The sequence below is a fragment of the Scyliorhinus torazame genome, chromosome 30 (genome assembly GCF_047496885.1).
Source record: "Scyliorhinus torazame isolate Kashiwa2021f chromosome 30, sScyTor2.1, whole genome shotgun sequence".
Classification (NCBI taxonomy): Eukaryota; Metazoa; Chordata; class Chondrichthyes; order Carcharhiniformes; family Scyliorhinidae; genus Scyliorhinus; species Scyliorhinus torazame.
In genome coordinates, this window is record NC_092736.1 from 11491984 (window position 1) to 11518450 (window position 26467).

Below are 26467 nucleotides of genomic sequence, written 5' to 3' on the forward strand. Positions count from 1 at the left end.
TGGTGACCACATAGGCCCCCACGTCCGGCCCCTCCGGGAGGCCCAGAATCCGCAGATTCTTCCGCCTCAACCGATTCTCCATCTCTTCGAACCGCTCCTGCCATTTCTTGTGGAGCGCCTCGTGCGCCTCCATCTTTACCGCCAGGCCTAAGATCTCGTCCTCATTGTCAGAGATCTTTTGTCGAGCCTCGCGGATCGTCACCCCCTGGGCCGTCTGTGTCTCCAGCAGCTTATCAATAGAAGCCTTCATTGGCTCTAGCAGGTCCGTTTTAATCTCTCTGAGGCAGCGCTGGATACCCTCCTGCTGCTCCTCCGCCCACTGCCTCCACGCTGCCTGGTCTCCGCCCGCCGCCATTTTGTCCTTCTTCCCTCGCACCTTCTTCGGGTCCACCACCACCTTTTTTGTCACCCCCGCTCCTAGTTAAAGCCATATGCTGACGGGGAGCTGTTATAGACTCCTTCCCACACTGGGAAACGTCGAAAAAGTGCCGTTAGGGGCCCTGAAAAGAGCCCAAAAGTCCGTTTTTGCAGGAGCCACCGAATGTGCGACTTAGCTCCGCATCGCCGCAACCGGAAGTCCCATTTGGAGTATTGTGAGCAGTTTTGGGCCCCGTATCTAAGGAATGATGTGCTGGCCTTGGAAAGGGTCCAGGGGAGGTTCACAAGAATGATCTCTGGAATGAAGAGCTTGTCGTATGAGGAACGGTTGAGGACTCTGGCTCTGTACTCGTTGGAGTTGAGAAGGAGGAGGGGGGGATCTTATTGAAACTTACTTGATACTGCGAGGCCTGGATAGAGTAGACGTGGAGAGGATGTTTCCACTTGTAGGAAAACCTAGAAGCAGAGGACACAATCTCAGACTGAAGAGACGATCCTTTAAAACAGAGATGAGGAGGAATTTCTTCAGCCAGAGGGTGGTGAATCTGTGGAACTCTTTGTCACAGAAGGCTGTGGAGGCCAAAGCACTGAGTGTCTTTAAGACAGAGATAGATAGGTTCTTGATTAATAAGGGGATCAGGGATCATGGGGAGAGGGCAGGAGAATGGTGATGAGAAACATATCAGCCATGATTGAATGGTGGAGCAGACTCGATGAGCCTAATTCTGCTCCGATGTCGTATGGTCTTATCCACTTCAACCAGATCCGGTGGCGAAGCTCTAAAAACCTTTTGTCGACAGAAATAACTCATAACCTCTCTTGTCACTCATGGTAACTATTTTATCCTGACACTTTATATCATTTAAGTGGTCTCTTATTTCCCCCCCCCCCCCAGTCTGAAATAAAAATCCCTTCACTCTCCTATTCTTTGACCAACCTGCAGTGACCCCTTCAAGACTGAGATTGAAATTATTTTTGCACGAGGGTATCAAGGGATATGGAATAAAGGCAGGAAAATGGAGTGGCGGTGCATTTAAACCTAACTGGGTAGTGGAGCAGGCCCAGGAGGGCTGAATGGCCACATCCATGTGAGCAATGGCTGCTGGATAGACCGCTCGATTCCTGGTTAGCCAGGCATTGGTGTACATCTCGATCACTGGTACCTCACAGAACAGTGTCTTGCAAATTAGACATGGCTCTCATCGGAAACCCCTACTTCACTATCCTGTTTTGTGGCACTTCAGCCAAATGCTGGCAGTCGAAAAGGAGCAAGAACGGGAGACGCGCTGAAATTGTTTTTTTTGGGGTGAGGATTGTTGTCTACCGTGCTCTTCCAGCTAGGTAAAACTCCTCTGAATTGGAGCTGTAGCACTGATGATAGATGGCGCTGGAGATGTCTGTGAATACACTCTTTAAGACCGCTACTAAGATGGCATGGTGACCGTAAAATCAGCACAGACTGCCTCTTCCTCTGTAAAACTTCTCCAAAGAACCACAGATGATTGGCAGCTTCAGAAGGCTGGTTGTCAGAAAGTAGGTGAAAAGGGAAAGTCTGGAAAAGAAAAGACGTTAAAAAGGGGGATAAAAATAAAATGTAGGAGGAAATACTCCCTGCCCCCAAATAATAGTAATAATCTAATAATAATAATCTTTATTATTCTCACAAGTCGGCTTACATTAACACTGCAATGAAGTTACTGCGAAAAGCCCCGTGTTGCCACATTACGGCGCCTGTCCGTGTGCACTGAGGGAGAATTTGGAATGTCCAATTCACCTAACAAGCATGTCTTTCGGGACTTGTGGGAGGAAACCGGAGCACCCGGAGGAAACCCACGTGCACACGGGGAGAATGTACAGACTCCGCACAGACAGGGACCCAAGCCGGGAATCGAACCTGGAATCCTGGCGCTGTGAAGCAACAGTGCTAAAGGCATAATTACACTGAGTGCCACCAGGAAACTGGATGCCAGAATCATTGAATAATTTTGAGAACATACCTGAAGTCCCTCAGTACAAATTTCCAGGGCTGCACCCAGAATTATACAAGCTCTAAGTGGTACATTACACACCTGATAACCCAATGTTTGCACAAGGATGGCAAGAATGGTCATTGTAAAATGAAGTTTTATTAACAGGAAGCTCAATAGGAAAATGTTCTTTGAATTGTTAAAAGGTCTTTGTGATGACATTACCTTTTGGTTTGGTACTGCCACTTTACCATTCATTAAAAGGAATATTTGCAGTTTTACATTGAGCGGCAGGGTGGCACAGTGGTCAGCACTGCTGCCTCACAGCGCCAGGGACCCGGGTTCAATTCCGGTCTTGGTTGACTGTGCGGAGTCTGCACGTTCTCCCCGTGTCTGCGTGGGTTTCCTCCGGGCGCTCCAGTTTCCTCCCACAGTCCAAAGACGTGGGCCGGGGTTCTCCGTGCCCGCACCAGTTCGGAGAACCGGCGGGGGGGGGGGGCGGGGGGGGGGGGGGGGCAGGAATCCCGCCACGCTGGGCCGCCGATTCTCCGACGACTGGAGAATCAGCGCCCATCGCGCCCGCACGGTCACCGCGGCGCTGGGGTCGGGGGCCATTGAAAGCGGCCCCCGCGGCGATTCTCCACGCTCGATGGGCCGAGTGACCGCCGAGTCCCGACGGCGTGGTTTACATATGTTCCGCGGAGTGAGACCTCGGTGTTCTGGCTGCGGGGGCCATCCTGGTGGGGGGGGGGGGGGGGATCCGACTCCTGGGGGACCTTCACAGTGGTCAGGCCCGCGATCGGGAGCTACCGATCGGTGGGCATGCTCATTCCGGGGTGGGGGCCTATGTTCCTCCGTGCCGGGCCCCTGTAGGGCCGGCCTTCGGTGCCGGAGCAGCGCACAGTGCTCCTGTAGGGATTCTGGGGCATAATTGTACAGAATGATATGGAATCTATAGCATTCCACCAAACTGACCCATTGTCACAGACAGAAATTATGCTTATTGTTATTATCTATGATCAATATGTTTTGAATGGTGAGGTATGTGTATTTTCTTTGCTTCAAAGTAATTGTCCCAAGTTAATAATTCCAGCAGCAAACTTTTTGTGAGTTTTAAAATAAGGAAGGTTACTGACACTTCCACACTTGCTTGGAGGTTTAAAAATGCAATGTCTCACACTCTCAAATTTCATCCTCTATTCCTTCCACAAAGATTCAATTCAGATGAAGAAAAAAATGTATAATTACAATTTTAATTGTGTCATGACACCCTGGGTTAGTACACAGTCAGTTCCAGCCCCACTTGACCTGCAGTTGCAAATTAGATGTCATTTTTAAATACCTGAGGCCTTGGCTGAGTCCAATATACTGCAGTCACCAGGGGCGGGATTCCAAACCGGTTCCCAAGGTTCACTCGGCGGGAGACTTCCGCTGTAAGCGGAGGGCGTGCATGAGGCGGCTCCCGCTGGAAGGCTGACCTTTTGCCCTTTTTTTCCGGGCCCCATGGGCCTTTTACTTTTCAAGAACTCTTTGTGCTTTTTAGTGGAATAAAGTTTCCCCTTCTCTGGGAGAGACGAAACCAAAAAGAATTTGAGCCTACATCTGTCGACTGATTCTGAAACTTCTCGGGGATCTTCTGGAGGTAAGAGGTGGATTCTCTCTCTCCGACCACTCCACGGCTGAGACTCTCACGAGCGTTTTGACGAGTGAGCGAAGTAAACACCATCAAGGCGTGACGATGGATCTTAAAAGATTGTTTGAAACTTCCTAGCAGATCTTTTACTCTGCGATTGTTTATTAAACCTGCCTCATTACACATTGCCGGATCCAAAATAGCCTGACCCCTGGTTGGATCCACAATGTATTCTTTGTGCTGGGTGGCACGGTAGCACAGTGGTTAGCACTGTTGCTTCACAGCGCCAGGGACCCGGGTTTGATTCCCGGCTTGGGTCACTGTCAGTGGGGAGTCTGTACGTTCTCCCCCGTGTCTGCGTGGGTTTCCTCCGGGAGCTCCAATTTCCTCCCACAAGTCCCGAAAAACGTGCATGTTAGGTGAATTGGACATTCTGAATTCTCCCTCCGTGTACCCGAACAGGCGCCGGAATGTGGCGACGAGGGGATTTTCACAGTAACTTCATTGCAGTGTTAATGTAAGCCTATCTGTGACACTAATAAAAATTATTATGAGGAAATATCCCCGAGTGCACTCTATGAATTCTTCTTCATGGCTGATGTGTTGGGTGTTCTGGATCACAAGCAGGTCACCAACACTGGAAGTGGTGCAACTCTATTTTATTATAAGGTTAACTATATTAACATACTTGAACTGTGGGTAAATGTAATACCAGCTTTAACTGTTGACCCTTGCCTAGTCCTAACCAGGTGATGCACTCAGCACATGGTGAATGTCTGTGTTGCCGGCTGTGAGCTCTGTGCTCCGAGCTGGCTGCTACTAGAATGAGCGGGAACTCTCCTGTCCCCTGTCTTTATAGTACGTGTGCTCTCACTGGTGATTGGCTGCGGTGTTGTGTATGCTGATTGGTCCCACTGCATGTCCATCAGTGTGTGTGTGTGTGTCTGCACCATAATATACTGGTGCATATTATGACAATGGCTACCTCTGCCAATTTGATTTTCCCCAATCTACATGAAGATTAAATTGCCCCTGATTTAAGTACTGCCTTTTTTTACATGTATTTATTACCTCCTGATTTATTCTCCGTCCGACAGAATAGCTACCTTTCGGGGGGGGGGGGTTATAGGCTACTCACACCAAAGTCTTCCTCTTGTTATTTCTGATCTCCACCCATATGGATTCTACATCTTCCGATTCCAAGATCATTTCTTGCTACTGTACTTATTCTGTCTTATATTAACACAGCTACCCCACGACCGTCTCCTTCCTGCCTGTAACTTATGAAAAGTCACATACCCCTGAACATTTAGTTCTCTGTTTTGATCTCCCTTTAACCGCGTCACGGTAATGGCTGTAAGATCAAACCCATTCACCTCAATTTGTGCCATTAATTTATTTATTTTGTGCTGAATGCTACATTCTTTTAAGTAAAGAGCCATTAATTTCCATTTTTTTCCCCCTTTTGTCCCTTCCTGTCCCTTCCTGTCACACTCCGGGATCATTACCTAAATAGCTGCCTTGTAATGCTGTCATGTCCTTTTGCCTCCCTCTATTTAGTTTAAAACCCTCTCTATTTCCTCTATTGGCTACAGAGAACAGTGTCTATTCCCCTAACTATATTGTCCCTGAAGGTGACTACGTTTCTCTTTTCTCCCCCGACTTGATTGGCTCCTTGTAGCACGATGCTGTGGTCAGTTTGCTCATCCTCCCGACAGTCCTCGCTCTTGTCCACATGGGGAGCAAGAATCTTGAATCTGTTGGACAAGGGGGGGGGGGGGATGCTGGGGCTCCTGCAGTGCTACCCCTTGGATTCCTCCACCTGCCTCACGTGTAGTCACACCCTCCTGTACCCTGACCCCTGAACAGATTCAAGGTAGTTTATCTAAGGGGTGTGTGACTGCCTCCTGAAACACTGCATCCAGATAACTCACCCCTCCCTGATGTGTCTCAATGTCTGAAACTCAAACTCCAGCTCATTAACTCTGAGCCAAAGCTCCTCGAGCAACCAACACTTGCTGCAGATGTGGTCGTCATGACCCGCAATGGGGTCCACCATCTCCCACATTCTGCAGCTACAACACATCACCTAACCCTCCATACCTATTTTATATAATTAGATTTCCAATTTGTTTTTAATTTTACTACTGATCTTTAGTTTTCGCACAAACCTTTTCAACCTAGCCTCCAATTTCAAAGCAAGTACGATCTCTTCTTAGAAGGGAGAAATACTCACCTACCAAACACTTACCTGCGATATTACACCGGCCTGTTCACTCGATGTTTGTAGGATGCTGCAACTTATCTCCCACCTTGTCATCCCCCTGCACCCACTGTAGTAAGGGAAACAAGACAAAGCAATACGTCCCTTCCCCACTTCCCTAAGCTCCAGAGTCTCACTCCCTGCAGCTCGCACTTCTGAGGCTGGTTTTTATAGTCTGCGCCTCTCCAGTTTTGTGGACCAGACTTAGCCTGTTACTAACTGCCCTAATTAACACGGACATAAAAGGAAATTACTGCGGACACTGGAATCTGAAACAAAAACAGGAAATATTGGTCATCTCAGCAGGTCTGGCAGCACCTGTGGAGAATAAGCCAATCAAAGCTTTGACAAAGTCATCCAGACTTGAAACATTAGCTCTCTTCTCTCTCCATAGATGTTGCCAGATCTGCTGAGATTGATCAGTACTTTCTGTTTTTTGTCCCTAATTAACACCCCTGGCTTGCCCCACTTGGAGGCCTTGGGCGGGATTCTCCGGGCTTTGACACCGAAATCGCGTTCGGCGATCGGCCGGAGAATCCACGTTGGCGCCGAAATTGGGGGGGAGATGCTGCTTTTGCGATGCTCCGCCCCCTCCAAAACGGCGTACTCTAGGAGTACGGCGCACGCCGTATGGGCGGCCTCTGGGCGTTACCTGAGGCCCTCCCCCTGATGTCCCGATGGGCCAAGTCCCCGATGTCGTGGGTCACTCGTGCTATTTTTGTTAGGGAACTCGGCGTGGCGGCTGCGGACTGAGTCCAGCACCGCCCCAGTCGGGGGAGAGCCGGTCCGCGGGTAGGGGCTGAGGGCACTGGCAGGGGGCGATGCTGGGGTGGCGAGGGTGGCGAGCCTGGCCAAAGGGGGACACTGTTTGGCAGGCTGGGTCTGCGTGCAGCCGGCGCCATGTTGCACGGCACGACCGCTGCAAGCGGCCGGCATGCGCGGCCACGGACCCGGCAATTCTCCGGCCATATCGGCAGCCAGAGCCGGGTGCTCTAGGCTGCGTGCCTGCTAGCCCCCCACCAGACGGAGGATCATGCTGCCGTTTTGTGCCGTTTTGCCGTCGTGAAACACCAGCGTTCCAACGCTGGCGTCAGGATGTTGTCTCCAAATCGGTGAATCCAGCCTCTTGTTTTTACATTCCTTAGTCCTGAAAAGATGCTTAACTGTCTACCTTTCAATTACCAGCAACTTGTGTTAGATTTTTGTGTTAGAAGTTTTGTTGCTGGACTCGTAATCCAGAGACCCAGGGTAATGCTCTGGGGACCCGGGTTCGAATCCCACCGGGGCTGGTGGTGGCATTTTAACTCAATAAAAAAATCTGGAATTGAAAGTCTGATGATGACCATGAAGCCATTGTCGATTGTCATAAAAGCCCACCTGGTTCATTATGTCCTTTAGGGAAGGACATCTGCCACCCTTACTCGGGATGGCCTACCTGTGACTCCAGACCCACAGCAGTGTGGTTGAATCTTAATAGCCCTCTGAAATGGCCGAGTAAGCCACTCAGTTCAAGGGCAATTAGGGATGAGCAACTAATGTTGCTCCTGCCAGCGCCATTTACACCCCGTGATTGTCCGTCCATGATTTTGTTTTGAAATTGGACAGACGAAAAAGGCCACACTCGTCTGGTCTCCAGTTGTGCGCTACTGAAGAGGCTTGATAACCGAGAAGCTTTTTAAACATATGCACTCTGCCACTTTTAGCGATTTATGTATCTGTCGTCCCTTCGCCTGATTTGGCTCCTTGCCTTCCAACAATGAAATCAATCATCTCATACTTTGCCATATTTAATTTAATTTGCCATCTATCTGCCCACTGAAAATTTGCCTGTGTCTTACTGCATTTTAGTTTAATCCCCCAGCTTCGTTTTTGTACATCGCGAGCAGAGTGATTTTAGCACAGATATCTGGGGTCATCCCTTCCGACTTTCGTCTGGTCCAAGAAACTGCCCACAGTTTCTACTGCCCCTATCCTCTGCATTCTGTTTTGTAGCCATCTATCAATTTATTTTACTTGGCTCTACACTCCACACCCACGACCCTTTGTTTATGTGACATCAGATCAAAGGTCTGTGTGCATCACACCCACTGCATTGGGCTACTCTTTCTGTTACCTCTTCAAAAAATAAATTGTTTGGGTTGTTTAAACGTGACCCTTTTAGCAATTCATGCTGACTTTTTAATACCAGTTTCTCAATCCCCTGATTATTTTGTTGGCCAAGCTACAAATAAAGCCTCAATAAATAGCAGTAAATATAACTCAAAAGCATGAAATGGTTGACATTTTATCATAGAATTTACAGTGCAGAAGGAGGCCATTCGGCCCATCGAGTCTGCACCGGCTCTTGGAAAGAGCACCCTACCCAAGGTCAACACCTCCACCCTATCCCCATAACCCAGTAACCCCACCCAACACTAAGGGCAATTTTGGACACTAAGGGCAATTTATCATGGCCAATCCACCTAACCTGCACATCTTTGGACTGTGGGAGGAAACCGGAGCACCCGGAGGAAACCCACGCACACACGGGGAGAACGTGCAGATTCCGCACAGACAGTGACCCAAGCCTGGAATCGAACCTGGGACCCTGGAGCTGTGAAGCAATTGTGCTATCCACAATGCTACTGTGCTGCCCTTTTCCAGCAGCTTTAAGTTGTCTGACTTTAGCTAACCTCTTCACCCCACCTGCTTTGAGGTTCCTCCCTCAACTTCCGCAACGGGAATTGTGTCTCAGGACTGACACCGACGTTGGAGCGAAAACGAATTGTGCATTTCAAAATTCCAGATCGTGATTTAGAAGACAGAACAGGCAACATCAATACTGGTCTGTTTCTTTCCCAGCTTTGTGTGCGTTGAAGGGAGGGCTGGATGAGCATATCAGGGAGAAGGGAACAGTGGTAGATTTGAACAAGAAAGATGGGAGGGGGCTTGAGTGGTCATAAATGCCAGCATGGACGCGCTGGGCTGAATGGCCTTGTTCAGTGCCACATACACTATGTAATCCCATGTAAAGTAACCCACTCTGTCCATCGGTGAACTGTTCTTTCACAAGCCGGAGTGAAAGTCACTTCTTACTTTGAATACCTCTGGAAAAATGTGGTGGACCGAGTATGTGGGGGAGGTGGAAACGGGGGCTGGATTCTTCTGCCCCGCCCACCTCAAGATCGCCACGGGCGAGACGCGGACAATGGAAAAGTCCATTGACCTCGGGCAGGATTCTCCGGTCGGCGGGCGGACGCGGCCGGAGAATCCCGCCCTTGGTTTTTGGTAGTGCCAAAACAGGCAGCAGTGAATTGGGAGTCCCCTATTCTCAAAATCAGCAAGTTAAGTTTGGCCTGATGATGCTCCTGTAAAATTCCAGTCCAAAGATGTGCGGGTGAGGTGGATTGGCCATGCAAAAATTGCCATTATTCTCCCCAAAAAGGTTAATGGGGCTTACTGGGTTACGGGGATAGAGTAGAGATGTGGGCTTAGGTAGGGTGCTCTTTGTAAGGGCTGGTGCAGACTCGATGGGCCAAATGGCCTCCTTCTGCACTGTAAATTCTATGAAAATGCCTCAGGATATTCTACGTTAAATGTGCCATATAAACACAAGTTGTTGTTTTCACATCCCATCCAATTTTGTTTCCCACTGAGCTCAAATGAAAATGCTGGGGTTGGTGTTGTGGAGCAATGAGTAACATAGGATGCCGATTTTCTATCACCTATTTCCTGCCATCCGGGTGTGTTTGGCACATAGTTGGGGAATGCCTACATTTTAAAAGGTCTGCACCGGAAACCCTGGCTCAACCAAAAGGTTCATTCCCTGCTGAAGTTCCGGACGGAGGGGTTCAAGTCTGACGACCCTGACCGATATAAGAAATCCAGGTACGATGTACGGAAAGCCATCAGGGATGCAAAAAGACAATACCGCGTCAAACTCGAGTCCCAGGCCAATGACACTAACCCACAACGCCTATGGCAGGGCCTACACAAGGTCACAGGCTATAAAGCAAGGCCAGGCGGAATATCTGGGGCTGGAGCATCCTTACCCGATGATCTGAACAAGTTCTATGCCCGCTTTGAGCAGTCAGCCAATGTATCGGTGCCATCCGCCCCAACAGCCCTTGACGCACCCATACCTACTATTATAGGGTATGGGTAGGGCAGCACGGTAGCATGGTGGTTAGCACAATTGCTTCACAGCTCCAGGGTCCCAGGTTCGATTCCCAGCTTGGGTCACTGTCTGTGCGGAGTCTGCACGTTCTCCCCGTGTGTGCGTGGGTTTCCTCCGTGTGCTCCAGTTTCCTCCCACAGTCCAAAGATGTGCGCGTTAGGTGGATTGGCCACGCTAAATTGCCCTTATTGTTCAGAAAGGTTAAGTGGGGGTTACTGGGTTACGGGGACAGAATAGGTACGTGGGCTTGAGTAGGGTGCTCAAATCAAATCAAATCAAATCAAACACATTCAACAATTTGGTCCAATGCCAGTTGGTTCTTGCCAAGTCAGCCATGCAATTTTTTGTTCTTATTTGATAATATTATTTTGTCTTGTAAACACTGCAACAGCTCAGTTGGCTGCTAATCCAGCAAAACTCTTATCTTGTGTTTATTTTGACTGCGACTGGATTAGCGAAACAAGAGCCTCCTTCTTTAAATTCTCATTTCTCCAAGAGAACAAACACTTGGGCTGGCATTTCGCTGGAGTATTTTGGGAGTGCTGCACTGAAGGAGGTTTGCGATCAACATTTTTCCCCTCGATCAACATCACTTACAATAAAGAGTATCTGGCCAATGTAACTCTGGCGTTTATGGGTGCTTGCTGTGTGGAAGTTTCCGGCACGTTTCTGACTTGACAAAGCACTTTGGATGAATCCTGCCCACAGTGGTGTTGACCAAGTGCCAATGCTGGGCAGCGTACACAAGGGTGATAGGCGAATGGTACTTGGTGTAAGACTTGGGAAACTGAGTTTTGGACAACCTCAAGCTTAGGGAGGTTAGAATGGGGAGGGCCAGCCGGAGCTGTGTTAGAACAGTCAAGTCTAGAGACAACAAAGGCATTAACGATGGTTCCAGCGGCAAATGGGCTGAGACGGGGCAACGTTGAGGACCAAATTGTTGAATGTGTTTGATTTGATTTGATTTGATTTGATTTATTGTCACATGTACCGAAGTACGGTGAAAAGTATTTTTCTGCGGCCGAGGGAACGTACACAGTGCGCACGTAGTAGACACAAGAATAATCAACAGAGAACATTGACAAATGGTACATCGACAAACAGTGATTGGTTACAGTGCGGAACAAGGGGCCAAACAAAGCAAATACATGAGCAAGAGCAGCATACGGCTTTGTGAATACTGTTCTTACAGGGAACAGATCAGTCCGAGGGGGAGTCGTTGAGGAGTCTAGTAGCTGTGGGGAAGAAGCTGCATCCCTGATGGCTTTCCGTCCTATCTAATGAGGGGTGCTTAAATAGCGTTGTGACCGCCGGAAAATGCGGAGCTAAATGCGCTCGCTATGGAACTTTGTTCCCATTTAGTTAAATCGCGCCTTTAGTCATTTCTTTGGACCTTGGGGAATTTCTCTCCGGACTATCCCCCACTTAAAAATTATTCCAGCAGTGGGGAGCTGAATTCGCCGGCGAGATTGGCTCCTCAGAGATCGGGCCGCCATTTTGAAAGGATATCCTGATCAAAGTGAGCTTGTGGGTCCCCCACAGGCAATGTCACCCCCCCACACATATGCACATTGCTCCCCCCGCAAAGTGAGGACACCCTGCTCTGGGCTCGCTGAGGCCTCCCCCCCCCCATTTTCAGGCCTCTCCAACCCCCGTTTTGGGCCCCCCCGCCCCATTTCAGGACTCCCACCTGTCACTCCCCCAACATTTAGGAGGCCACTTCATACCCGCCCTTCACCCGCCCAGGTACCACCTTGCCCTGTTCCTGATCACCCATGGGTCTCCAATGGCCCACGCCTGGTCCACGCTTGTGTGGAGCGGTACCAGACAATGCCATTGTCTCCCAGGCACGGGTGTTCATCCCTGGGCCTCGGGAGAATCAGATGGCGACATATTTAGTCATCTTGGGTGGCGATCCGAGCATCCCGAATCCCGCGAGAGCCCTCTTGCGTGATTTCACGGATTTGAGCCGCCGCCGAGCCGGGCGCAACGAGGCCATTCGATCGTGCTCAATATTTCCTTATGTGACCCTGTGTCACACTTGATTTTATAATGCCACTCTTGGGATGTTTTATTATGTTAAAGGTATTGTATAAGCCCAGGGTGTTGCCCCCATGAGACTGTGAGGGTGCTAGAAAAATACGAGCCCTTTTTTTTCACGATTGCAAACGTTGAATTCCAAGAAGTGACTCAAACTTGGTGTGAGCTGTTCAGATCAGTCAGTTCAACGGGATTTGAAATTTCTGCGGGACTATTTGAAGAACAGCAGGAAATTCAATCTGGAAACCTGGCTGACACTTAACTCTCAGCCAAAAACCATCCCCCCTGTCCCTGAAACAAAGGGATAGGTCACCTCGTCACTCCTCGCATTGATGTTTGTTGGATGTGTGGGGATTGAAGGCGGGGGGGGGGGGGGGGAGGGGGTTCCCTGCACTAAGCAAAGTAAGTGCTGTGTTTATCTTCAAACTAAATGTCACTACTGTTCAAAATAGTTCATTGTATGGCAGCCACTTTGAAATGATTCTGTGGACCTGATTGCATGTCTGTGTAAATAGAAGTCTTTCTTTTAGACAGGACTGTGATCTCATTTAATAGGAGACAACTGCTCTATAAATGGTTTTCCAACACAATTGCTCAATGTCATGTTTTGTTTTTGCAATGAAATTATAGATCCTATGCAAATATTCCCTGAAAAAGCCCAGAGTAGTGAAGTAAGCAGGTTTTTCAACGAGTTCCTTGTTCAAACTAATAATTCACTTTGCCCTCCGTGACCCGGGTTAAGTAAGGTATAACTATTGACACTGATTCATCTTCCCCTTGAAAGTAATTACTTTCTTCTGAGGAGTGGGAAGAATAGGCAACAGCCCTGTGCGGTGAGCAGGAGACCCCTCAAGGTCAAGAAGACAGGCGGAAATTCCAGCTTCGGAAACTCCAGTGAATAGGGAGCATTCATTCCCAGGATTATCCAGTGACAACTCCATAAGCACGATAAAGGAGCCAGCCAAATAATTTCTGTTTGCGGACTGCCTAAATTACAGTGACGACTTACTACTTGCAATCGAGCCAGTGCATTATAAAGCTTTGGATGTCCCCAACATCTTAGGTTTGAGATAATGTGGTTGTGCAACTGTCCAGACAAAGGATTCCTTTCATGCATCTTGTCAGCCTGGTTTCAACATGCTTCATCTATCAGCTCCTGGTTAACTCTTTGTTGTACCTTGTTTTTCTGTCTGAACCTCTCACTGCCCACCCCCCACCCCCCCCACACCCCCGGCCCTCCCTACCAACTCACGCTTTCAGTCAGCACGGGTGGTTTGGGGATGAGTTGGCCGCTGAATATTTCTCTGCTGTATTTTAGGAATACTTTAAACACATCAGTGAACGCCCAGGGGTTCACTGTTTTCTTTTCAATTGTGAATTAAATGATTGGAAGAAATCTTCTCACTAGATTTACATTTTTGTACGGCAAGGGTATGGAGGATTAGGGAACCAAGGTCGATGAATGGAGTTAGGACCATGAGAAATAGCAGGAGTAGGGCCGTTTCGAGCCTGCTCCGCCAATCAAAAGGATCATGACTGATCCGACATTTCTCACGTCCATTATCCTGCCCTTTCCCCGTAACCCTTGATTCTCTTACTGATCAAGAATCTATCTGTCAGCCTTAAATATACACAAGGACTATGCCCCCAGATCTCTCTGTGACAAAGAGTTCCAAAGACTCACAACCCTCCGAGACAAGAAATTCCTCCTCACCTCTGTCTTAAATTGGCTCCCCTTTATTCTGAGATTATGCTGTAGCCACGTAAAATGGCTGCTTCCCTATTAATTTGGCCAAAACCCGATTTAAAATGGCTAACCGAAAAGGCTGATGGGAAAAGCAGGCAACAGGACACAAACGGACAGCTGCAGGCAGAATATCATATTCGGCTCTGGGGAAGTCGGCCCAGATCGATACTCAGGACTATTAGCAGCACATCAACCCAGACATCTGCAGTTATATTCAGGACTATTAGCAGCCCATCAACCCAGACATCTGCAGTTTAATCGGCTATCCCCGGGAACAATTGCAACATATTAGCAATTGAATACCGGGCCAGACCTGTCGGCGCCTGCAGTGGCCGAAACAAAGGCAGGTGAACGACCACCCCCCGATCGGGGAATCGCCTCGCAATTGGACGTATCGAACCCAGTGATTGGGAACAAGTCCAATCACTTGGGACTCAGGGTCAAGGGCCGCCCCGAGAGGCGGGAAGCCCCTGGGCCCTATAAAGTGAGGAGCCAAGTTCAGATCTCTCTCTCTCTCCCTTCTTCGCCTGCTTGAGACCTTCGCAAGAACATCAACCAGCAACTGTAAGTTTGACTCCAGCGATCGCTACCCGATAAAGACTCCTAGCCATCGACCTGTATCAGCCTTTTGAATCCCGCGGGCCAGATCCGATTCGATAAGCCATTCGTTTCCCTGACCTGGTGGACTCTTCCTAAAGTTAAGTATTGGCCAGTAGTGATAGGTTTCTATATAGATAGTAGGATTATTGTGTAAGCATTACTTGTTGTATATAATAAATGACCGTTGATTTCAATCTTACTAAGCGGTGTGCTGACTTATTAATCATAACTTGAGTTTGAACCACGTGGCGGTATCAGAAAGATACCTGGTGACTCATGAGCAAAGGTGACGTAATCAGAGCTAATAAACTAAGGCTAATCAGTGCAACAATGCCTTCTGGTCTCAGACTCTCCCATGAATGGAAACATCCTCCCAGCATTTACCCTGTCAAAGCCCCCTAAGAATCCTCTATGGTTCAATGAGATCACCTCTCGTTCTTCTAAATTCCAATGAGTAGAGTCCCAACCTGTTCAACCTTTGTTCATGAGACTCACCCTCCATACCGGGGATCATTCTCATGATCCTTCGCTGAACTGCCTCCTATGAAATAACGGGCGCGATATAATGGAAAGGTTTCTAAGTGTGGTAGTGAGCGGGGTCGGCCCTGTGTTTCCCCACCCCGTGGAACCGCCAACCAGTGCTGCAAGAAGCTAAACGACCTCTCCATGGCCTCATGGATGAGTTGGTATTGGCTCCCCAGCACCGGTCCTGCCTACACCCCGGCTGCCCCCACCGAAGGCTCTACGAGTGGTACCACACCACCACCCCCACCACAAGCACAATACCGTACCCGTGCCCCAGCATACCCTGGCACCCACCTGCACACCCCACCCATGCCCGGTGGTGGTGCCCACGCCTGACTCCCTCCATAGCCACTTCCCCCTCTCTTTGTTCCTGCAGAAGAAGTTTAAAAGCAAATTTAGAACACCCAATTGTTTTTCTAATTAAGGGGCAATTTAGCGTGTCCAATCCACCTACCCTGCTCACCTTTGGGTGGTGGGGGCGAAACCCACGCAGACACGGGGAGAATGTGCAAACTCCACACGGAGAGTGACCCAGGGCCGGGATTCGACCCCGGGTCCTCAGCGCCGCAGTCCCAGTGCTAACCACTGCGTCACCGTGCTGCCCCTCCCGCAGAAGAGGTTGGGCCACAACAGACGGCAAAGGGCCCAGACGGGCTGTGGGGTGCCGGATATCAAAGCTCTCACCCCTTAAGAGAAACGGGCCCTGGCGATTGTGCTCAGTTCGGTCAACGACGTCAAACTTGGCATGCGCCTCAGAGCCGCCACCCAGAAGACCCGTCACCAGCGGCTGCTGATGCCAGACAGAATGATCGTTCCCTCTCACTGACCACATGTCCATTCTCCCGCAGGAACTACATCCAATGGTGCCGGCCAACCTGTGGTTGGTCTACCCCTCGTGTGTGCACCCCCCCCCCCCCCACCCCCCCACAAGTAACGAGAGGGTTTCCCCGTTGTTCGCACCCTCCGCCAGTCGGAGGTCAGCGTTGGCAGGATCGGAAGGCTGGAAATTCTCGCCCAATGTTTCAGGCCTATGGCCTTTCATCAGAACCTTAGCTGGGTTCCGAATCCCAATCTGATATCCTTTAGCAGTGAATGGTACCCTCACAGTGGACACTGGTTTCCAAGCCTTTCAGGAGGTGAGTGCGATAGACCGTATGCTGTAAGCAGCGCACAGAGGAGCTGTGTGGCAAATTGGTGAAAGCTGTTGGGGCTCATTAGAATTTAAAGTTCCGTGTGAGGCTCAAACCTGTTTGTAATATCAGAAGTGAGATGCCTGTCTGGTTCTGGCCATTACCATGCATGGACCCAGGAAGATTAAGAGGCTCCTCTTTTAAACGGTCAGCAGCGATTGTGTTGAGATGACAAAAACACACATTCTGTGTGGGGCCCTTACCAGCCGACAAGCATCGCTTGGATGTCCTAGTTATGGCTGTGCATTCAGCAGATGGAAAGCACGGTGGCCCACACACTATTTGGTACAACTCAACATGCCAATGGCAACAGTGGCCGCAGCAAACCTTCACCTTGATGCACGATCAATTGCACAAAGACTAAAGTTGGGTACAACTGTGGCTTTATTACAGCCAGATGCGTGGCCTCCTGCTGCAGCTGGCGAAATGGCAGGGCACTGGAGGTCATGCATATTTATACAGTTCTCCGTGGGCGGAGCCAGTCGGCAGGGGCTACCGGCGAACCTGTCGTGCAGGCCCTACCTTACATCCCCAAATACAGTGGTTCACCACATTCACCCCCTGTTAAAAATGAGTCTGGCGGGCGTGACGTGAAACTATATACAAGCAGTGCAATTATGGACAGCAGTAAGAAAAGAAAAAAAGTCCATGTTGACGGTCCGGAGTCCGTCAAAGGTTCAGCCGGTCCGGTGCTTTGGTGCTTCGTTGGGAGCGGCGTAACGGTGGCGGTGAGGCCGGTGCTGGCTGTGGTGGAGGTGGCACCGATGGTGGTGGCGCAGTGCTGATGCTGGCCAGTCAGCGGGGAACTCCGGGGGCGTGCAGAAGTCCTCTTCGTCCTCATGTGCGGAAAAGGGGAGGGGGGTCTGGTGGGATCAATATTGGCGGCGCGATGGGAAGGGGGGGGTGCGCATGGGTGGGGGGGGCGGGGCGGTGTTGGGGTGGAACCTGACGGTGCCAGGTCCCTGAGTGAGACAGTGTCTTGGCGGCCGTCGGGGAACTAAACGTAGGCATATTGAGGGTTAGCATGGAGCAGGTGAACCCTGTCCACCAAGGGGTCCGCCTTGTGGAGTCGGACGTGCCTACGGAGAAGGTCCGGTCCTAGAGCTGCAAGCCAAGTCGGGAGCGATACCCCGGATGTGGACTTCCTGGGGAAGGTAAAAACACGTTCATGGGGTGTGTTATTAGTGGCGGTGCACAATAGTGACCAGATGGAGTGTAGAGCGTCAGGGAGGACCCCCTGCCAGCGCGAGGCTGGGAGGTTCCTGGACCGTAGGGCCAGCTGGACAGCCCTTTAAACCGTCCTATTCTCCCGTTCTACTTGCCCATTTCCCCAGGGGTTGTAGCTGGTCGTCCTGCTGGAGGCTACACCCCTGCTGAGCAGGAACTGACGCAGCTCATCGCTCATGAATGAGGATCCCCTGTCACTGTGGATGTAGGTGGGGAAACCGAACAGGGCGAAGATGGTGCTGAGGGCCTTGATGACGGTGGCAGACGTCATATCGGGGCACGGGATGGCGAAGGATAATCTGGAGTACTCATCGACCACACTGAGAATGTACGTGTTATGGTCGGTGGAGAGGAGGGGCCCTTTGAAATCCACGCTGAGGTGTTCAAAGGGGTGGGAAGCCTTCACCAGGCGCGCACGGTCCGGCCGGTAGAAGTGCGGCTTGCACTCCGCACAGACCTGGCAGTCCCTGGTGACTGTCCTTACTCCCTCGATGGAGTAGGGCAGATTGTGAGCTTTGACCAGATGGTACAATCGAGTGACCCCCGGGTGTCAAAGGCTGTCGTGTAGGGCCCAGAGTTGGTCCACTTGTGCGCTGGCACATGTACCTCGGGAGAGCGCGTCTGGGGGCTCGTTGAGTTTACCGGGGCGAAACAAAATCTCGTAATTATAGGTGGAGAGCTCGATTCTCCACCGCAAGATTTTATCATTTTTGATCTTGCCCCGCTGTGTATTATTGAACATGAAGGCTACCGACCGTTGGTCCATGAGGAGAGTGAATCTCTTACCGGCCATTTAATGTCTCCAATGCCGCACAGCTTCAACGATAGCTTGGGCCTCTTTTTCGACGGATGAGTGTCGAATTTCAGAAGCTTGAAGGGTGCGGAAAAAGAATGCCACGGGCCTGGTTTAGAGTGGCGGCAAGGGCGACGTCTGAAGCGTCGCTTTCTACTTGGAAAGGCAGTGACTCGTCCACTGCGCGCATCCCGGCCTTGGCGATGTCTGCTCTGATGCGGGCGAAAGCGTGTTGTGCCTCGGTCGCGAGGGGGAATTGGGTGGACTGAATGAGTGGGCGGGCCTTGTCCGCATAGTTTGGGACCCACTGGGTGTAGTAGGAAAATAACCCCAGGCAGCGTTTGAGGGCCTTGGGGGAGGGGAAGCTCCATGAGGGGGCGCATGCGCTCGGGGTCGGGCCCGAGAAGTCCGTTTTGGACTATATAGCCGAGAATGGCTAACCGGGTCGTGCTGAACACACACTTCTCTTTGTTAAAGGTCAGGTTGAGAAGAGTGGCAGTGCGGAGAAATTTATCGAGGTTGGCATGGTCCTGCTGGTCATGGCCGCAGATGGTGACATTATCTAAGTACGGAAAGGTGGCCCGCAAACCGGGACAAGATCGCGCACGTGGGCGCACGTGGCCGAAGGGGGACCAGATGGCGGCACCCATTGGTCGCACATGGCCCCGGGAGGAGAAGATGGCGGCTCCCATTGTGCTTCTGGCGTGGGGGAGGGGGCGATAGTGGGCGCGATCGCAGCGACTGCGCGGGCCTGGCACACAGCCGCGAAGTGGCCCTTTTTACTGCATGCTTTGCAAACTGCAGTGTGGGCCGGGCAGTTTTGGCGAGGGTGCTTCTGCTGACCGCAGAAGTAGCAGCGGGGACCCCCGGGGTGCGCGGATCGGCGTGCGGCGCAGGCGTATTGGGAAGGCAGGGCCCCGGCTGAGGAGGTCGTCGGCGGGGCCCAGGAGGGGTAGGAAGGGGTAGAAGGATGGGCAGCGTGGCGAGTGGGGTACGATTGCACATTACGGGATGTGTCTGTCATGGAGAGCGCCAAGGTTTTCGTTTCCGCCAGTTCGAACGTGGCCCCTTCCAGTAATCGTTCTCGGATGTGGTCCGAGGCAATCCCCGTCACGAAGGCATCGCGCATGAGGAGATTCGCGTGTTCGACGGCCTGACAGTCACAGTTATACAGTGGTTCACCACACACCTCCCGCCCACTGTTAAGTTATGATTGAAGTTCCCAGCTGATGTTTCCTGTGCATCTTTAAGCAACATTTTGCCAGAAACCACGGGCGGGATTCTCCGTTTCGGAGACTAAGTGTTGATGCCAACGCAGAATCTGTGGACTATTACAGCAGAAAAGCCAACGGTGCACCTGGACCGATTCCGCTACCGTCCAGGGGCTAGCACCTGTGCCACGTGGAACACAATCGATTCCAATGAGAAACGGTGCCGGATTCGCCGCGTCCACGATCGACACTCAGGAGGCTGACAAGCTGCAGCCGCACATACACATTACACTCCCCACACACACACTCACCCAACCAACAAGATGGCACTGGTTGTGCAGGAGTGCGCCCACACAGCTGATGGGCGGGCTGGGGCCAGAGGGTACCCAGGGGATGCCCTGGGGGGTTACCTATGAACGACTCGTGGCCTTATGTTCACAGTGGGCTGTCCGCGGCGTGTGCAGCTGCACGGCTGCCTTTCTGGCTGCGGCGTTCTGGACCCTTCCACCCCAACCCCACAGTTCACCCTCTGGCCACCTCCCACTACTCCCCCCGGTCAGAGGCATAACTGTCAGCGCACTATGGCGATGTTGGACACCTTCCGTACCCACTCTCTGTCCCTCAGCTGCCGCCATGCCGGTTTCACGATTTTTGAAAGCACAAGCGAACCTCGCCGTCGGCAACTCGGCCCATCGCAGGCGGAGAATCGCGGAGGCCCCGGAGAATACCGGGTCGGGCCCACTAATGATATGAAAATGGTCTCTACTGCACATGCGTTGCGGAACGCAGTGACGACGCTGTCGAGGTGCTGGAGCATTGCGATTCGGTGTCAAATTGGCGACCGCCGCGATTTCGGCGACGGAACTGGGGCGTCATTCTCCGACCCCCCGCCGGGTCGGAGAATGGCCGTTGGCCGCCGTGAATCCCGCCCCCGCCCCCGCCGAAGTCTCCGCTCCCGGAGATTGGGCGGGGGCGGGAATCAGGCCGCGCCGGTTGGCGGGACCCCCCGCTGGATTCTCCGGCCCGGATGGGCCGAAGTCCCGCCCAGGAATTGCCTGTCCCGCCGGCGTAAATCAAACCTGGTATTTACCGGCGGGACCAGGCGGCGTGGGCGGGCTCCGGGGTCCTGGGGGGGGCGCGGGGCGATCTGACCCCGGGGGGTGCCCCCACGGTGGCCTGGCCCGCGATCGGGGCCCACCGATCCGCGGGCGGGCCTGTGCCGTGGGGGCACTCTTTCCCTTCCGCCTCCGCCACGGCCTCCACCATGGCGGAGGCGGAAGAGACTCTCCCCACTGCGCATGCGGGGGAAACTGACAGCGGCCGCTGACGCTCCCGCGCATGCGCTGGGAAACTGACAGCGGCCGCTGACGCTCCCGCGCATGCGCCGCATTTCCGCGCCAGCTGGCAGGGCAACAAACGCCATTTCCGCCAGCTGGCGGGGCGGAAATCCCTCCGGCGTTGGCCTAGCCCCTCAATGTTGGGGCTAGGCCGCCAAAGATGCGGAGACTTCCGCACCTTTTTGCCGGCGCGATGCCCGTCTGATTTGCGCCGGCTTTGGCGCCAGTCGGCGGGCATCCCGCCGTTGGGGGAGAATTTCGCTCCTGATTCTCCGCCCAATCGCCTTTCCCGATTTTGCCGTCGGCTGACGGAGAATACCCATCTCTTTTACCTCTACCTTATTGATCATCGTTGAACTTAGCAAAGCTTACTTTTTTCTTGTGTCCCTTGCAGGCAGACGAGGCATAATTTTAATCTAACTGCTCGGGTGAAATGATTGTTTTGTATCCTGTCCAATGTTGGACCCAGTGTCTTCAACGGCGAGGAAAATTGGCAATGGGTGTGAACCAGCTTTCATCCAATTCCACCAATCCCCTAGGGGGTTGTTTGGGGTAAAATTAACCTCAGAGTTTCAAGGACCCCAGGGTTTTGCATCGTTCAGGTGGTATTTGGATGTTGAAGATTGGCAGGGGCAGTGAGTTCCTTGGTGGATGGGTGTTTGGGTTCGATGTGGAGGGTGGGCGTTGGGGGGCAGTGGCCACTGAGAGAGGCTAAGGACACAGATAATTCTGTTACTGACATGGACACAGTGACCAAATGACCGTCCACACTGTGAATTCTGTAATACCACACCTAAATAAGAACAGGAAAAAAAATCGAACGTGTTCCAATTATGGGCGGAATTCTCCGACCCCCCGCCGGGTCGGAGAATTGGCGCAGCACCGCGCGAATCGTGCTACGCCGCCCCGATGCCGGGACCCAATTCTCCGCAATGTGGAGAATCGGCGCCGGCGTGGTTGGCGCAACGCCGGTCGGGGTATGCGCTGACTCTCCGGCCCGGGCTGGCACAGGCCGGCGCTCCGATTCTCCGGGCCAGATGGGCCGAGCGGCCGTCAACAAAAATCCGAGTCCCGCCGGCGCCGGCAACCTCTGAACCGGCAGGACTTCGCCGTTGAAGGGTCCGGGTGCGGCCCGTGGGGGGAGACGGGGGTCCGACCCCGGGGGGTGGGGGGAGCCACCGTATTGGCCTGGCCCGCGATCGGGGTCCGCTGATCGGCGGGCCAGCCTCTCTGCCCCCCGGCCTCCTTTCCTCCGCGCTGGCTCCTGTAGCCCTGCGCCATTTGGCATTGGGGCCGCTGCGGGTAAGAAGGCCACTGCGCATGCGCGGACCCCGCGACGCCGGGATCAGGCCGGGTTCGGCAGCTGGGGTGACGGAGGCCGCTTCAGCGCCGTCCTAGCCCCCTGTGGGCTGCAGAATGGGGTCCTGGAATGGGCACCGACGCTGGAGTAAAATACTCCCAGTTTTACTCTGGCGCCGCCTGTTGGGAGAATCCCGCCCGATGACTTTTTAAAAATTTGTTCATGGGACGTGGGCATCGCTGGCTGTGCCAGCATTTAATGCCCATCCCTAATTGCTCTTGAGGGGGCAGTTAAGAGTCAACCACATTGCGGTGGGTCTGGAGTCACATATAGGCCAGACCGGGTAAGGACGGCAGATTTCCTCCCCTAAAGGACATCAGTGAACCAGATGGGGTTTTACGACAATCGGCGATGGTTTCATGGTCATCGTTAGACTTTTAATTCCAGATTTTTCTTTAATTCAAATATCGCCATCTGCAGTGGCGGGATTTGAACCCGGGTCCCCAGAGCATGACTCTGGGGCTCTGGTTTACTCATCCAGTGACAATACCACTACGCCACCACCTCCCCAGCAACAACCCACCCCCCTGCTTTGTTAAAAACGTAGCTTGATGAGACACTGTACTTCAAAGCCATCCTCATCCATAAAGTAAAGACACACACACTTGCATCCCAAACTCATGGGTTGCAACAGCTCCTCATCTGGTTTGCACTTTTAACCCCCTCACTTCCTTTCCCCTCCTTAGCTGCAGGGAATTTTCATTTTACTTCCTTTACCCAATCCGTTTGATGCGGATTGAGAGCTTGATCCCAGCCAGTGTGACTCACTGGGGTATCATGTCACATATCTACCCACCAACTAATAAAATTATAACTTTATAAAAAAGAAAACAGGTTGTTTGATACTGTATAAACAGATAATTTGATTTCAACCTCCTTATGTGCCATAATTACTCCATGAACTGATTTGCCATCTCCGAAGTGCATTTGCGAGGCTTAGTGATATTGTCACTGGGTGCGATTGATCAGTTAACATAATGTGTGCAATGCAGTTTTTAATTTTTCTCATTCTAACATCAAGGTGCATTTCTTTAACAGAGCGAATGAAAAGTAACCCTACCAGCAGTGATTGGGCTGTGATCGTGAAGAGCCTCAGATAAGAGGCGCTGCTGTGTTATGAGAATTTTTCTTTTGAGACGTAAAGAAGGGAGCCTGTACTTATTTAGGTGTGGTATCATAGGGTTATGGAATTCACAATGTGGACGGTCATTTGGTCACTGTGTCTGTGTCAGTAACAGAATTATCTGTGTCCTTAACCTCTCTCAGTGGCCACTGCCCCCCAACGACCACCCCCCACGTCCAACCCAAACACCCATCCACCAAGGAACTCACTGCCCCTGTCAATCTTCAACATCTAAATACCACCTGAATGATATAAAACCCTGGGGTCCTGGAAGCTACAGAGCAAAACGTAATTCAGGCTAAACAAAAATGTTTACAAAAGGGAAGGTGTAAATCTTGATCAAGATTGAAGGGCTTTAGGTGGGGGCACAAAGGTGTGGTTGGGGAGATTTTGACTGTCAGGGCAAAGAATTGGAGAGCGCAGGACTAACCAGTGAGTTAGTTGCAGGAGGAGACATTGGATTTTTGCCAGACGTCAGCTCGCTGGGATATGGCCTAATTTTGGGTGTGCCAAATCTCAGGTTTACCTCTTGGAAGTGCAAATGTCTGTTTTCTATGTGCATGATAGTTTGTCATCGAACAAACTATTGGAGAAGGAAATTTCGCCAGCAGCTTTCTGTACTTCATGCCTCATCCCTGACTCAGTCAGTGGCGCACCCATCACTGGTAGCCAGAAGGTTATTGTTTAAATCCCTCTGCAGAGACTCGAAGGCTGATGGAGCGCCATCTTTTGGACGAGACGTTAAAGCAAGGCTCTCTCAGATTAACATAAAAGATCCCATGGCATTTGTTTTGAAGACGTGCCTGTGAGTTCTCCTTAGGGGACCTAGTCGATATTTAATTTTGGTTCATCCTGCTTTGCAGTGTTTGAATAGCTCCATCAATTGCATTGGCTCGGAGCCACCTCACTGAAATACAGACAACCTGATCATCCCTTTTCTGCTTGTAGATCTTGCTTTGTGCAAATTGGCTGTTGCATTTCTTGCATTTTCTTCAGTAGTTGGAAGAGCCTATGGTATATCCGAAGGTTGCAAAAGGCGCCATCTTAATGCAAGTCTTTCTTTAGTGAGCTTTATTCAGTTTGTCAATTGTGTCAATGCATTGAGTCTGATGGATCTCTCATATTGGTTCCTCCCACTGATTTAATTGGTGAATCAAATGTGTGACCATTAGACACGCAGAGAAGGAAGGCCCCAAGCTTCACCTCTTGTGGTCTAATTTAGCTCAGGAGATAGTAATATAGCACTGTACATACATATATAATATAGTAATATAGCACTCTTGAGTTAGGAGAGGATATATTGGGTGCGAAGCAGCGGAAATAAATCTAAGTCCACTTTCGGGCACGTTTGGCAGGGTGTTTCTTGGTAGCTCAGCCCACTATTCACCGATAGTTTGTCGATTCTTTGGGCCTTGGGGAGTTCCTCCCCGTCGAGGCCACATTTAGGCTCTTTTCCTAGAGCGGACCAGCTCCTTGCATAACGAGGCACCATTTAAACGGCAGCCCCAAACACTACAACCCCCCCCCCACCCCAAACCCCGTCCTTTCATAGAACATAGAACACAGAACACAGAACATTACAGCGCAGTACAGGCCCTTCGGCCCTCGATGTTGTGCCGACCTGTGAAACCACTCTAAAGCCCATCTACACTATTCCCTTATCATCCATATGTTTATCCAATGACATTTGAATGCCCTTAGTGTTGGCGAGTCCACTACTGTTGCAGGCAGGGCATTCCACGCCCTTACTACTCTCTGAGTAAAGAACCTACCTCTGACATCTGTCTTATATCTATCTCCCCTCAATTTAAAGCTATGTCCCCTCGTGCTAGACATCACAATCCGAGGAAAAAGGCTCTCACTGTCCACCCTGTCTAATCCTCTGATCATCTTGTATGCCTCAATTAAGTCACCTCTTAACCTTCTTTCTAATGAAAACAGCCTCAAGTCCCTCAGCCTTTCCTCATAAGATCGTCCCTCCATACCAGGCAACATTCTGGTAAATCTCCTCTGCACCCTTTCCAATGCTTCCACATCCTTCCTATAATGCGGCGACCAGAATTGCACGCAACACTCCAAATGCGGCCGCACCAGAGTTTTGTACAGCTGCAACATGGCCTCATGGCTCCGAAACTCAATCCCGCCTCCAACCTTTTCCTGGCCCCACGAAACCCCTTCCCCCCCTCACTCCCACTCTCATGGCCAAGGCCCCCCTACCGGGGCTTAACCGCTGGCAGTGCCAACCTGACACCCAGCCTGGAGGTCTGCCACATGGGCTCCCAGAGGGGCACTGCCAGGGTTCCCGGGTGCCAAGGGGAGTGCCAGGGTACTATCCCACTCTGTCCCCAAATATCCTCTAATGGCCTGCGAGATCCCCCGTGGTACCATCACGCCTGGCCCACGTTTGTGGAAACCAGTGCTAAACGGCACCCGGTTGAGGTCTCGCAGACGTAGCCGGTGACTCCCAGGCACCTAATGGTTCATTTAACTATACAGATCTGGATCATGCCCAGCAAACCTGATTTGGGGCTCTCGCAGGAATCACCCGTTAGCCAGGCACAACACAGTGCTGAATCGCAGTCATTAACTGGCATCTCCTGATTGCCAATCAGTGGTCTGTGCTGTAAAGCATGTTCTATTGATATTGAATGCGGACAGCTATGATGTTTCTCGGCTTGTCTAGCTTCCTGACACTCACCATTTAACCATTTTTTCATTTTTCATTTCAACCCAATGTATGAATGATAAAGTTGTGCCATAAGACCTAAAGACATAGGAGCAGAATTAGGCCATTCTGCCCATCGAGCCTGCTCCGCCATTTGATCATGGCTGATATCATAGATTATCATAGAATTTACAGTGCAGAAGGAGGCCATTCGGCCCATCGAGTCTGCACCGCCTCTGGGAAAGAGCACCC

The 26467-nt window shown here is 51.4% G+C and overlaps 1 protein-coding gene and 1 long non-coding RNA gene across 2 annotated transcripts in view; one reads left to right on the top strand and one right to left on the bottom strand.

The window, feature by feature from the left end:
• Positions 1-6372, bottom strand: part of LOC140404377 (uncharacterized) — a 32329-nt gene extending 25957 nt beyond the window's left edge. The window contains exons 1-2 of the long non-coding RNA XR_011938496.1: positions 6230-6372; positions 1703-1930 (exon numbers count right to left, since the gene is read on the bottom strand). This is a non-coding gene — a long non-coding RNA (uncharacterized lncRNA). The remainder of the gene's footprint in view (positions 1-1702; positions 1931-6229) is intronic.
• Positions 3834-26467, top strand: part of LOC140404375 (sorbitol dehydrogenase-like) — a 151772-nt gene continuing 129138 nt past the window's right edge. The window contains exon 1 of the mRNA XM_072492814.1: positions 3834-3987. The gene's annotated coding sequence lies outside the window, so the exon portion shown is untranslated. The remainder of the gene's footprint in view (positions 3988-26467) is intronic.